A 12123-nucleotide genomic window follows, 5' to 3' on the forward strand; every position below is an offset into this window, starting at 1 on the left:
GAATAAATCTCCAGCTCACCTATACAAGTATCAGCTCGCGCTTTGCTTACTGCTTCTCTCATCTTTGGGCCTGATACTAGGAAATCGTAACTGGACACGCTAGATTTTCAAAGTTTAAACGTCCATTCTGATTAAGCATTTCTATGATGGCTTTAGCACTTTATCATGAAACAAACAACTCCTCAACATAAGAGCTGAACATAAGGAACCACCTTTGGTATAGCCTTTTGATGACTACTTTTTTTTTTTTTTTTTATACCTGACACTATAAATGAGGTATACACTGATAAGTGACAGATGCATCAGTAACATCAGGTAGGACAAGCGGCCATATAACCTCTTCCCTGACATTGGTGTGAAAAAAATATGAGTGAGACTACAGTCCTAACCTGTCTCCCTTCCCCAACTTTAGGTACTCTTGCCCCAGATATACATTTGCCAGAAAGCTCTGGTTATATACTATCTTCCAACAAGGTTCAAAACATAACAACAGAGCAAGGTATAAAAGGAGAATTTGTCTGCTACATAGAAGACATTCATAAAAATTACATGGAATCAACTGCACATCTCTTACTAAATTGATACATAACAGACATATGGTCCAAAATAAATCCAACAAATTACTTGATTTTTGGAGAGCACAGTGAATACATTTTAATATCTGATTTTAACATGGGAAAAACATTTACAGTATTAGAGTGCTTAAAGAATATGCTATAAATCCATAAATACACCATCTCAGGCAAACAGTGGTGAGATGAATACTTGCATGCTTTTTCAGAAACATACTTAAGATAAAAATGTATTATGTTAGCATGGCTATGCTGCCAGTACAGTGTCTGTACTTCATATCACATCAAGAACAGGACATAAAAGGACAGCACTCCAGGCACCTGCTAAATTCAGCACTGGAAGTCCAAAACTCTTGGTGTCATTGCACAGCCTATTTCACAGAGGGTACCACTGCCTTACAAGGAGGCGGAACTGAGTCCAAATGGTAGGCGATCAGAGATGAATGATTTGTCAAACTAGCTTATAAGTCCAGAAGAAGGAAGTCCAAAAGTAATCCATGTATTTGCTCTTGATCAGTCAATAGAGACCACCTTCCACTGTTACAGAAAACTGGCACATAACCACAGTCTGTTTGCTCTTGGCCAGCCTTGGTCTCCATGGCTAATTAACTTATATTCAGGACCCAGGGAAAAATGCAGTCAGCATAGGGAGAACCAGAGAGCAGGTTCACAGCCCTCAGCTACTGGTTTAGACTGAGAGGTCAAGCCAGAAAAGAGGAGAGAACAATGACAAAGTAGCATGCTCATAAAGCTATTTATATTGTGCTAGAACTGTAGCAAGGTGGGTTTAAAAATCTTTGGGGGTACTTTCCAGGCTGAAATCTGGGTAGTGGGTTTTGGGCTTGTGAAAGATTGCGAGATTCACAGTCCCCACCTTTAAACATTGAAATAGAGACACAGAGAAAAAGAGAGCCAGAGAGGAAGACTGCAACAAAGTTAAAAACAGAACTTAGTCTTCTACTATCTTACCCTACCAGAGTAATGTCAGTGTGTGGAAAGCACAAGTAAAATCAGCCCAAGCCCAAAGAGAAAGCGATTTCAGAGACATGGGGAAAGCTAAGCCAAACAGGATTACTGAACAATGACAGGATATTTCCTTTCTTTATAATTAAAATACAGCCAATAGCAGAATCAACTGCATTCATATTTATTCTTCTAGCTGCCCCACATTAATATGCATACAGTAGTCTTCATTGAAACTAAAGTAGGAAGTGTTGTGTTCTGTTTTCAGCTCTGCCATAAGATGGCAGAGCAACACCATTTCTGTCGTGGAGGTAGTTGTGCTACACCTAGTTTGATATTGCCTGGTATAGTAAACATGTAGCCATGCAAGTAGCTGTAGAAATAAAAATCAATTGTTTCCCCTCTGTACTGCAAGACAGACTTCATTCAAATCCACTGAGATATCTGAAGTCATATAAGAAAGTTTAGTTCATAACCCTCTTAACAGACTTTGCAGAAGTAAATTTTAAACTGTTTTCATGATTACAAAGAAGGCTTACGGAAAACCAAGAAATCTGTGATGTTGTCTAATCATAATAAGCAACCATGTTATTCATAACGGTGACACACAGTCAGCACAAATCTTGCTGCACGATTTTTGTATGGCTTTTCCAGTTTTGTGTCTCATTCTCAATGTTGAGTGTACAGGGGACAGTAATTTGCAAACCCTTTCTGCCCCACAGCAAACCTAAATAGGATTCATCCTAGTACAGGTATATGCACCGATACAAAATCATCTGGGTTTAAGCTTTAGCTAGCTTAGAATTCTCAGGTTGAATTAATATGCCTGTTTTCTCACTTTCATAACTAGCCTCCTGCCTCCAAGCAGCAAAGACTTAGCAAGCAGCTTCTATCAATGCAACCACCTGCAATATCTTCTGCCACAGGGGACTCACTGCTTAGGTATTACCAGCCAGCAATGAAGCTACTAGTTCTCTCCTTTAGGGAAAGATGCAACATACGTTGTGCTACAGTAAATACCACACAGTAGGATGAAAGAGGGGAAGTAGAAAACTTTTCTATTGACACTGAGGGGATTCCCCCATCTCTGCAATGGTAGATGTAGCTCTAAATACAGAGTAGGAAATGAGAAGTCTGCCTTACAAAATATTCAGTACTTTGAATGTGCAAACACAACTGTAGTCTTTGCAAAAACAATTGTGGCAAGAAGAGGAGGCAAAAAGAGCCAAAGCAAAAGAAGCTAAATAATGGAGCTACTAAAAAATCCCATTGTTGTATGTAAGTAATGTGATCACACATATTGTAAAGAAGAGACATGGATGTAAAGCCATTCCATCACATGTCTTCTTTAGAAGGGATAAATTTCAACTGTCTCAGCAAGATTTGGCAAAGTTGACAGAGCTTGAGGATTTAGGTTAGTACTACCACATCTGCAATGACAGGCCGGAGCAAGCTCCAAGCAGCACATTGCAACACAATGATCATGAAGAGTCTTAATAGCTTAAGAAAATGAATTTAAAGGAGTTCCAGGGCCAATGTGAAACTTCACTAGGTAGAAAACTGAACTATGCCACTGGTCAACTGTCTTGCAGCAATTCAGTCAAAAATTAGAGGCCTTTAACGAACATGACAGAACACTACAGAAACCACATTATGCCCAAAGACAGGAAGTGGCTTTTGCCTTTCATCAGCAGATGCATGATATTCCACACAATCAGCATTAGTTGAAGCTGCTAAATTCTTTCCACTCAGAACAACTGCAATACAGTCCACCTAAGCTAAATAGGCAAGTTTTAATGTCAGCCCTCTTTCTTCAAGAGACAATTATTTCTAACGTAGTGGTACGTGGCACTAGGAGACTGGTCAGTACCTTTATTCATGGCTCAAAAAGACATGTGAATTCAACCAATACAGAGATAGTGTTAAATTAAAATGAACAAGCTTTATTCTTAAGTTGATGTAAACAGGAGATAGAACTAAACCACGTACAAATTCTGTACATGCTTGATTTAAGACTTCATTGCCATGGGGGTCGGCCACATAGTTGTGAGCAGCACTGTGCTGATCATGCAAGGTCTCTGGCCAGTTCTGAAAAAAAAACCCAAAAAACCCAAACAAAAAACCCCCACCAAACTAGACAGCAAATACTAACTCCCTACAGAAAAACAGCTGAAACATACTGAATAGCAGTGTTTCTTTCACAACTTTGTGCACAATGCAACCCTTTTTATGTAGGAAAGTGCCATGTCAAGCCCTCGGAACATTGTGGTTCACAAATACTGCAGAATACTGTAGTTTTGTGCCACTCTGTGCTAGTTTATATTGAATTAGTACACATCACTTGCTGCACTGTTCCTTGCCCTAATGTAATATGCATGGGGTTGCATCACTAATTCATGATTTAGGAACTCTCTACCTTCTCTAGAGCAAAGGTCAGGAGTAAGCTAGTTTTTGATATCTTCTCATGCAAAAAAAGCCCCAACATACAAAGCTTGAGTGGTACATGTGTGTATGGACAGATGGATGAAAGGAAATTGGGTAGGATAGATAAATCTGCAACCCAAATACAGCAAACTTCAGTGAGGCACATCTTAACCTCCAGAGTAACCTACCAAAAAAAAACCAAAAACCCAAAACCAAACCAAAAAACTCCACGCTTCCGGAAGCTGAAATCACGTGTGGTGTTGAGAACAGGAGATGTATCAGGGCTGTGGACTAACATCACAAGCCAATGGAAGCACTGCCATTGACATTCAAGGTCTTAACAGGCAACTCCTTCAGTTTAGCAGCTTCTGCATCTTTTGCATGCTTTTCTCCACCAAGATGAACAGAGCCATTTTCTTTCTGCACTGCATTTCTACCTGCAATGTTAGAGGTCCTCCATGGGCCTGGTATAGTCTTTGGAATCCTGAACTGTTCCCAGGTAGCAAGAAAGCAAACCAAAAGGTTTCTGCAGCTTCAGAGCCTCTCTCAACTTGCAGGAAGGATGCCAGATTTAGGACTATGAAAAGTTAATAGTTCAAGTAGTCTCCAATATTGCCATTGTTACAGGCAGGAAAGAATCATGCAAGAAACTAGTGGTTACTTAAAAGGTGTGTTCAGTGTGAGTCATTTTTCAAACACCAGATAAATTAGAGGTTAACACTGTAGTGCCACAAAGCCTATCCTATGGACCAGGATTCAACACTGAGCACAAGAAGCTTCTGGTTACTCTCAGATTTTCTGTGCTTTCACAGCCTTTATCACTTGTGAGCTGTGTTTAGCCAGGGTTCTCCTACTTTCTAGATTAAGTTAAAAATAAAGTTGACATGCACAAAGCAACTGTCTAGACTTCATAAATGTGGAAAAACCTTGACAACAGAATTTGGGTACTCTTTGGCTTCAAACTTCTTAAAATTGAGTTGTTTTGGTTTTTTTTTTTTAGTTACACTCATTCATTCCTCATTCTGAAATAGCTGATTTGTTGTACAAAATTCTATTATTAAGTGATACAATTAAATAAACAAAACCAGAATTTCATTTCTCAATTAACACTGCATGAGTGGCCACTGCAAAGGTCAGAATAGCAGAATGGCTATTACTTAAAACCAGAGAGAATTAAAAAAAACCAAAATAAATTCAGAACCTCTGAAATGCCACTCTTCTGTTGCACATTTTACACGTGTTTCTGACCATTTGGACACCCAGAAACTTCACCATCTAAAACTCGCTGAGTTCAGCTGAGGCTAATAATCTTGACTTCTTGGCAGAACTGAGACCAGAAGAAGCTCCATTTTGCCATGGCTAAATTGCTACTGGCACCCAAACCTCCCAGCAAGCACTGCAGTCTTCACTAGTGTAAAGCTCTCTACTATAGAGAGCTTATGATTCTTGAAGTAAAACATGCTGCTTTTAGAATTAAAGTTTGTTGGCTATCAAATCATCTGCTGCAGTGTAGCTTTAATTGGCCAAACTCAGACAGCATCTGAGCTGGGTTGTTTGCCTGTTTAGACATTTTTCCCCTCTCAGGAAAATTCTCTTTAATCAGAACAATCTTCTTCCTCAACAAAACGTTCAGTGTGTGTGTGCACAAGAATCCTTGGAAAGAGTTGTTTTTGCCATGCAAAGTATCCTTGATGCAATATCTGTTTCAAGCCCCCCCAGAAGACTCACTTCGCTCTGTCAGTTTGCGCTCCTGCAGTTGAGATCAATGGCAGCAAAATCAGGCCTGGCCTGTTTGCCAAGTTCCACCCTGAAGGGCTTCAGGCTGCAGACCCAGAGTTCACTATGGAAACACCCGCAGCCTCCTAACAACAGGGGCTCTGAGCGATGGTGCAGGAATGTGAGCAACTTGGAGCTGGTCATCAGAATTTCCTCTCTTTCCTATCTCTGCACGCAGAGCATTCAGGGCAGCGCCAACAGTGACAGCGTGCAGCATTTCCATGTAACAAGAGAGATAAATAGGTGTGTGAAACAAAAGATTAGATATCTGTCTCGAGGCATCTAACCACAATTATATTACACAAGTGAAGTTAGACAACAGGCTAACAGCAGCCCCTGCAGTAGTAACACTGTATTTGTCAGAAGGCACAGTTAAGTTTTCAAAAACAGAGCACACAATAATAGCCATCAACACGCACCCTATCTATTTATCACTGCTTACCTAACAGTCTGCGTGCAACAACAGTTCATTGTATGATCCCTGTTTTAAAACCTCCTCTTTTGGCTTGCTCTCTGTAGTCAAATGAATTGTCAGTCCATAAACTCACTGAAGCAACAGCATCTGCAATATTGTTATTAATGGTGTATCAGCACTTTCACTCAACCACTGCTTAGCTGTGCATTCAAGTTCGCTCTAAAAATTAACTCTAGAACACAGCTCCTACAGAGCTGTAGAAAAAGTAAAACTAAAATGATGTTTTTTCCCCCCTCAGATGTGTGCAGTTACAATCTCCCAGGTTTTTTTCATTAACTGGCAGGAGGAAAGTGCCTTTTATGGAATGCAACTGAACTTGCTCCTCTTCTTTCACCTTTCCATTTATTGCTACCTGCTCAAGCATGTGCGGAGTGTTTTTAAGACTGATACCGTGTCTCTGCAAGTTCATTTACCAGCCATCAAGCTTTCAAACCCAATAGTAAACAAACTAGAGCCTACACATCTTAATGCAGTCATAAAAATCGTTCTTAAGACATAGTTTTTAATTTTTCAGTCTCTTTATTAATCCTTTCTATTCAAAACTCAATTGTTCTGAAGCAGAACTTGTCAACAATACATGCACCAGCTTCTCTATGTACAGTAACTAATAACTTAACAAAGACAGAACTGTAAGGCTCCAAACTGCATACTGCATTTAATATACCTATAATGATGAAATGGACATGATAAACCTTTCAGTTCCGTAAAGCAATGAAAATCCTCTCATACACCTTGCACTGCAAGCATTTTAAGGTTTTGCTACAAAGATTGACATTGAAAAGCCATTCATACATTTGTGTACATATATGTGTGTGTATACACACACGTATATGCTTGTAGAGTTTACACAAAAAATAAGCAAATCATGTAATTTGGAGAGGATGATTTTTTTATTTGGAAATACTTAAGGTGGGGCTAGTATTTTAATCTTCTATTCAATAATGACATAGAAAATGTTTAATTCTATTACAATGAGAACTGTCTGCTTAAATATCACAATATAGCAGGTATTATCTGTACAGTGTCAAACTTCAATTGATTTGAAAAGTATTGTCTGTATAGATTATTTACTTCAGTACTTTTTAAAACGCCATATTGGTAGACATGCACCACTTACAAACAGTCTCCTGAGGCAAGCCTCTTTCCTAAAGAAGTTAATAGCCAGAGAGAGATCTGGGCTCTGTGTTTCTTAGTTTCCAACAAAGAACTAATCTTCAGTCATTCTTTTCTAAAGAAAGAGGTGAAAAAACAGGAGTGTCAGAAAATCTGCTATGATAATGTTACGATCAGAGTACATAAAAAGAGTAATTGTGTGTCACTTCTTCAGAACACTGAATATTGCTTTTCTAGTAAGCTTACTAATGCACACAGTTCAAAATGTTAGTGCAGTTAAATCTAAGCAGAACTTACCAATTAACAACACATGTATTCAAATTACTTTAGCTCCAAGACATCCCAGACAGTGGCCAGGAGTCTGTTATTCAAAACCTGCAAGACAATCAACATTTCAGTTACAGCCTTTGTACCTTCCATCTTTCCTCAGATACTTCATTTTGGCAGAACAGAAGTAAACAGCCCGAGAGACATCATCCTACAGCAATTTTACCAATCAACTATAGCTAACTCCTGCAGGAGCAAAATTCAGTATTTGCAATAACTTAGGAAGAGTGTTTACTTTCAAAACACAATCTCTAAAGCAGTTATACTTTCCACTGTAAAGAAAAGGACAACAGCAGAAATATTTTAAGAGCAGTGATTCATCATCCACCTTCTATTTTAACTCTCATTTTCCACTTCTCTTTCAGACAGGTGCAAACACTATGACAAGCTATGCAAGTTTTAATTAATCCAGTTGTATAAAATTTGACACTTTTTTTACCACTTTCCCATTTCTTTTATGCACATGTACTTCTTGCTTTCAAAAGGCAGCAGGGCAGAAAGTTTTAGATGAGTCTCAAGAAGTAACTTCTGCAATAAGGATGAAATGTTTCTTCCCATCTTCGTCGAGACACTGGTGACAACCCATGCGCCCCCCACTTCAGTTCTGGTGCCCCCTGATAAATCATAAGCTTGTCAAATCTATTAACATTTTAGGATCTATCATTGGTGTATACTTCAAAAGCCTCCTTTAGAAGCTCACCAGTGGACACAAGCTTAAAAGTATTTCATTCTATAGCGTAGCATCAGTCAGCAGCCCCAAAGAATTTCAAATAATGCTGTATCCGGACCAGCTTCATGTCTTCTCAGACCAAACAGTGCTCTTCCATAGAGCCAGCATGAAGACCATGCCATCAACACAGCAAAAGGACTTAAGAACGTACTGGACTAGTGCAGTTTTGACGCAAGCCAAGCGCCCAACAGATGGCACAAGTTAGCACAGGCATTCTATATTTAGCCTTCTTGTAAAGCAGTTATGTTTTGAAAATAGTAATCGTTAAGTGTTTCCTCTCTCAGTTCCAAAAGGAGCCACAGATAGAACAGCAAATCAGAAGTCATGAACAAAAACAGAAGAGAAGAGGAAAGACTGGCAATATATATTGCCTTTTATACATGTGTACATGTTTATGGAGATTATGAGACATGTACACATTAAACACTTTGGAAATTTTTCAAATTATTATGCAATGCTTGCAAGTTACTATGTATGTTCATAATGTGATTAATACTTTAAAGAAACTTGAGGACTCAAATCTGCTGTGGATATACCTGTTCTAAATAGAATTCTGTCAAAAAAGACTATTTCCAGGGAACATAAAACCAGCAATAAACCAGAAGGCTGGACAACAGAAGCCATGTGCACTGTATATATAGTTTGACAAGTCCTATAAAATCCAGCAATTAATAGACAGCATAGTATTACAGATAGCTGGAAGGAAAAAAAGTAAAAACACTAGTAGTTTTTCACTTCACACATTTTACATTTAAAAAAAAAAAAAAAATCACTTTTTTACCTTACAAGTTGGAGTGCTGACTATGAGCACACGAAATCACATCGATGTTTTCCTGGTGAGCTATGTCTAGGAATTTGCACTAGCCTCCCAAGCTACCCAGGCTAAGGATACCGAAGTACTGAGAAGACATAAAGCATTACACAAAGGAAGCTATCTGCCATGTATTTAGTAGGACATTCAAGCAGTTCTACAAAACCCAGAAACTCTGAAACGTATTTGAACGCCTGCTAACACACTATATACGCTCCAACAGAAAAAAGAAAAATTGCTGCCTGCTATCAAAAGAACTACAGCAGCAAAAGGCCTGCAGTTGAGGACAAATGCTTTAATTAAACACAGTGAAGCAGGGGAAGCAAGCAGTCCCTCTGGAAGCAAGCATTTACAAGTCAGCACGGAGGGGCACACGGATGATGTGGAAAAGATGAACAGGTAGAGCAGCAAGTTCACTGTGGGTCAGTTCAAATAAGCCACCATTCAGAGGAACCTCTGAGCCTTTTCTGTTCTCTCCTTATGGAAATTGCTCATTTGTACTTTTCTCTTACCTGAAGTCTGTGTCCATCTCCATCTGTGACTAATTTCCTAAGGAATCCTATGAACCTACTGCTGCTGAAGAAAACAAGTAAAAGCTTCTAGAAGAGCGATCGAGAAGATGCAGCAGCAATCAACCCTGAAAATCCCACAAAAGGAACTGGAGACAAATTGGGCAGGAAGACTAACAGCAGGTGCTCTCAGTTTCAGGTGGTGGCAGCCCATTCTTCCAGCATCACCTGAGGCCCAAGTGAGCTTGTTCTTCTACTGCAAAGCCCCAAGCAGTTAATGTGCAACACCTCTGTCTTTTTGCAACACCACATGCTAATAACTACCTGTTCTAAACTCTCCCACTTGGGTTTCTAAGAAGGTGAGCTTAAAATAGGAGCCACCCAATGTTTCATAGGTGGGAAGAGGAATTAAGAGAAAGATGACCTGTAAGCAGATTTCATGCTTTAAAGATTATAATCATTCATCAAGATGCAAGTCATCATCTTCACTTGTCATGTTTTAATAGCTAACAGAAAATGCAAAAAACATTCTGATGTGGTGACACCACCACCTCAGGAGTTAGAAAGGCTATTAAGTATGCAGGTGACATTGGCTTTCCACTTAGCATGGTTTTTCTGGATTTTTTTTTTTTTTTAAAGTGCCTGAAGAGATGGCCCTTTCAGGCAAGCTATCTTACCATGCCACCACATATCCAACTTACCCTAAAAGATGCCTGACATAAAAAGGTTAATTGCTAAACCTGCATGCCAAGCACCTGTAAAGCTACCATGAGTGAAGGGAGCATCTGTTTCCAGATTCCTCATTCAGCTTCTATGCCAGCTACACTGATCACTGCTGGCACCCAGGGTAATAACTCCTGACATTTCAACAAAAGACAAACAAGAAGCACAAAACCCAAGAGTTTCCAACAGAATGACTAAAGTGACAAGACTGCATTTAATTCTCAAAGAAAGAAAGAAAGAAGTGCCAAGAAGAACTGGCTGATTTTTTTGCACTCCTTTGCTTACAAAAGTTGCAGTAAAGTTCTAATTAGAAGCAAGGTTATTTGATAGCTATTAGCACAACCTTTAAAGAGAAAAGCACCAACTGCTTCTATATTCTGTGGCTCTGAGTTTTCCCAGTACTTTTCTTTCTGTCAAGTCTGATTAAAAAATTTTAGCTCATGAATTCAGACATAACTAGTATTTCCTGCCAGTGGTTTAACTCGTATCAGTACTGTCCTCTTTCTCTACAGTAAGAGTGGAGACTGATACAACAGTAAGACTACTTAACATTTAAAAAAATGGAACTGTTCTCTGTCTCTAACCAGAGAGGACTGCTACAAGGAAAGCTTCACAGAATACTATTGGAGTCTAAGTCCCTAAAATATCTTCAGCCACCTAATGTTCTGTTGAATTTCAAGTCACACTTCATGCTCTTTGAACTCATATATAGGTGCTAAGCACCTATAGGCTCTCAAATGCAGAAACGACATGGAATGCAGAAACCAGCACAGAAGTAGCTAATTCATCCAGAAGATGACTTACTAGGCTAAGTGCAGCACATTCCTATTAAAAATAGATAGACTTGGTTTTAAATTAGAGTCACAAAGAGTGGAAGTTACCTTGCATGTTTTTCTTTCCAAATCAAATATTTAACAGAGGAAAACCACAGGTGTCACTGACAAGGAAAGACTAGTCGTGGCTTAAAACCACACACATGGATTGAAAAGTAGTGAGACATGTTCTGCTAAGTAACCTTGTAAGTGCATAATTTAGATTGATGCGTGTTGTCACAGGAGAATTAGAAGCCTTTCATTTGTTTCCAAGAATTGGAATTTAATGTTCTTAAAAACCAAAGTGGCCGTTTCCCTGATATCTACAGTGCCTGGCATTAATAAAGTGGTTATAACCAAAAGCATACAATCTTTTTGTCTCAAGAGGCCTAGCGCTACAACTACAGTCAGTTGAGTGGGTGGCAAGAGCAGAGGAACCAATGGTAGCATCTGGGTGGAGGAGGAAAACAAAGGAGCCAACAGTTTTTAAGAGTTTGTTTGCTCAGTGCAAACTAACCTGCCATAAAATACTCCAAACATACCAGATCTTACTGAAGCATAGTTAAATCCAGAGTTCTGGTCTTCCTTTTAAAAAAGCCCCTTCAGCAAGGGGAGATTAAACCTAAGACCCAAACATGGAAGCAGCCTACTGGATTGTCACTCCTGCAACATGATACAGAGGAAAAAGGTGATTATTATGAGTCCTACATTAGATCGTGTTAAGTAGGTGATTAGAGACAAGTGCTCTGCCAGCAAACAAACAGAATGCCAGAGGAAATCAGTTCATGGGTTCTCCACTGTTGTATTTGGAAGAGAGCTCTTTCACTTGCAGGCTTGGAGAAGGTTGTGTTAACAGTCAGAATAGCATATGTTGTTAATTCACAGTTA

At 39.2% G+C, this 12123-nt stretch overlaps 1 long non-coding RNA gene across 2 annotated transcripts; it reads right to left on the minus strand.

The window, feature by feature from the left end:
- Positions 1–7095: 7095 nt before the first annotated feature.
- Positions 7096–9869, minus strand: LOC127016663 (uncharacterized). Of its 2 annotated transcripts, none has more exons than XR_007766507.1 (3): positions 9704–9869; positions 7621–7698; positions 7096–7438 (listed from the first exon to the last, which is right to left on the minus strand). It is a non-coding gene; the product is annotated as an uncharacterized LOC127016663 (long non-coding RNA). The 2 variants fall into 2 exon arrangements; XR_007766508.1 differs by lacking the exon at positions 9704–9869 and adding an exon at positions 9162–9415.
- Positions 9870–12123: the final 2254 nt, after the last annotated feature.

The sequence above is a fragment of the Gymnogyps californianus genome, chromosome 5, assembly GCF_018139145.2.
Source record: "Gymnogyps californianus isolate 813 chromosome 5, ASM1813914v2, whole genome shotgun sequence".
NCBI lineage: Eukaryota > Metazoa > Chordata > Aves > Accipitriformes > Cathartidae > Gymnogyps > Gymnogyps californianus.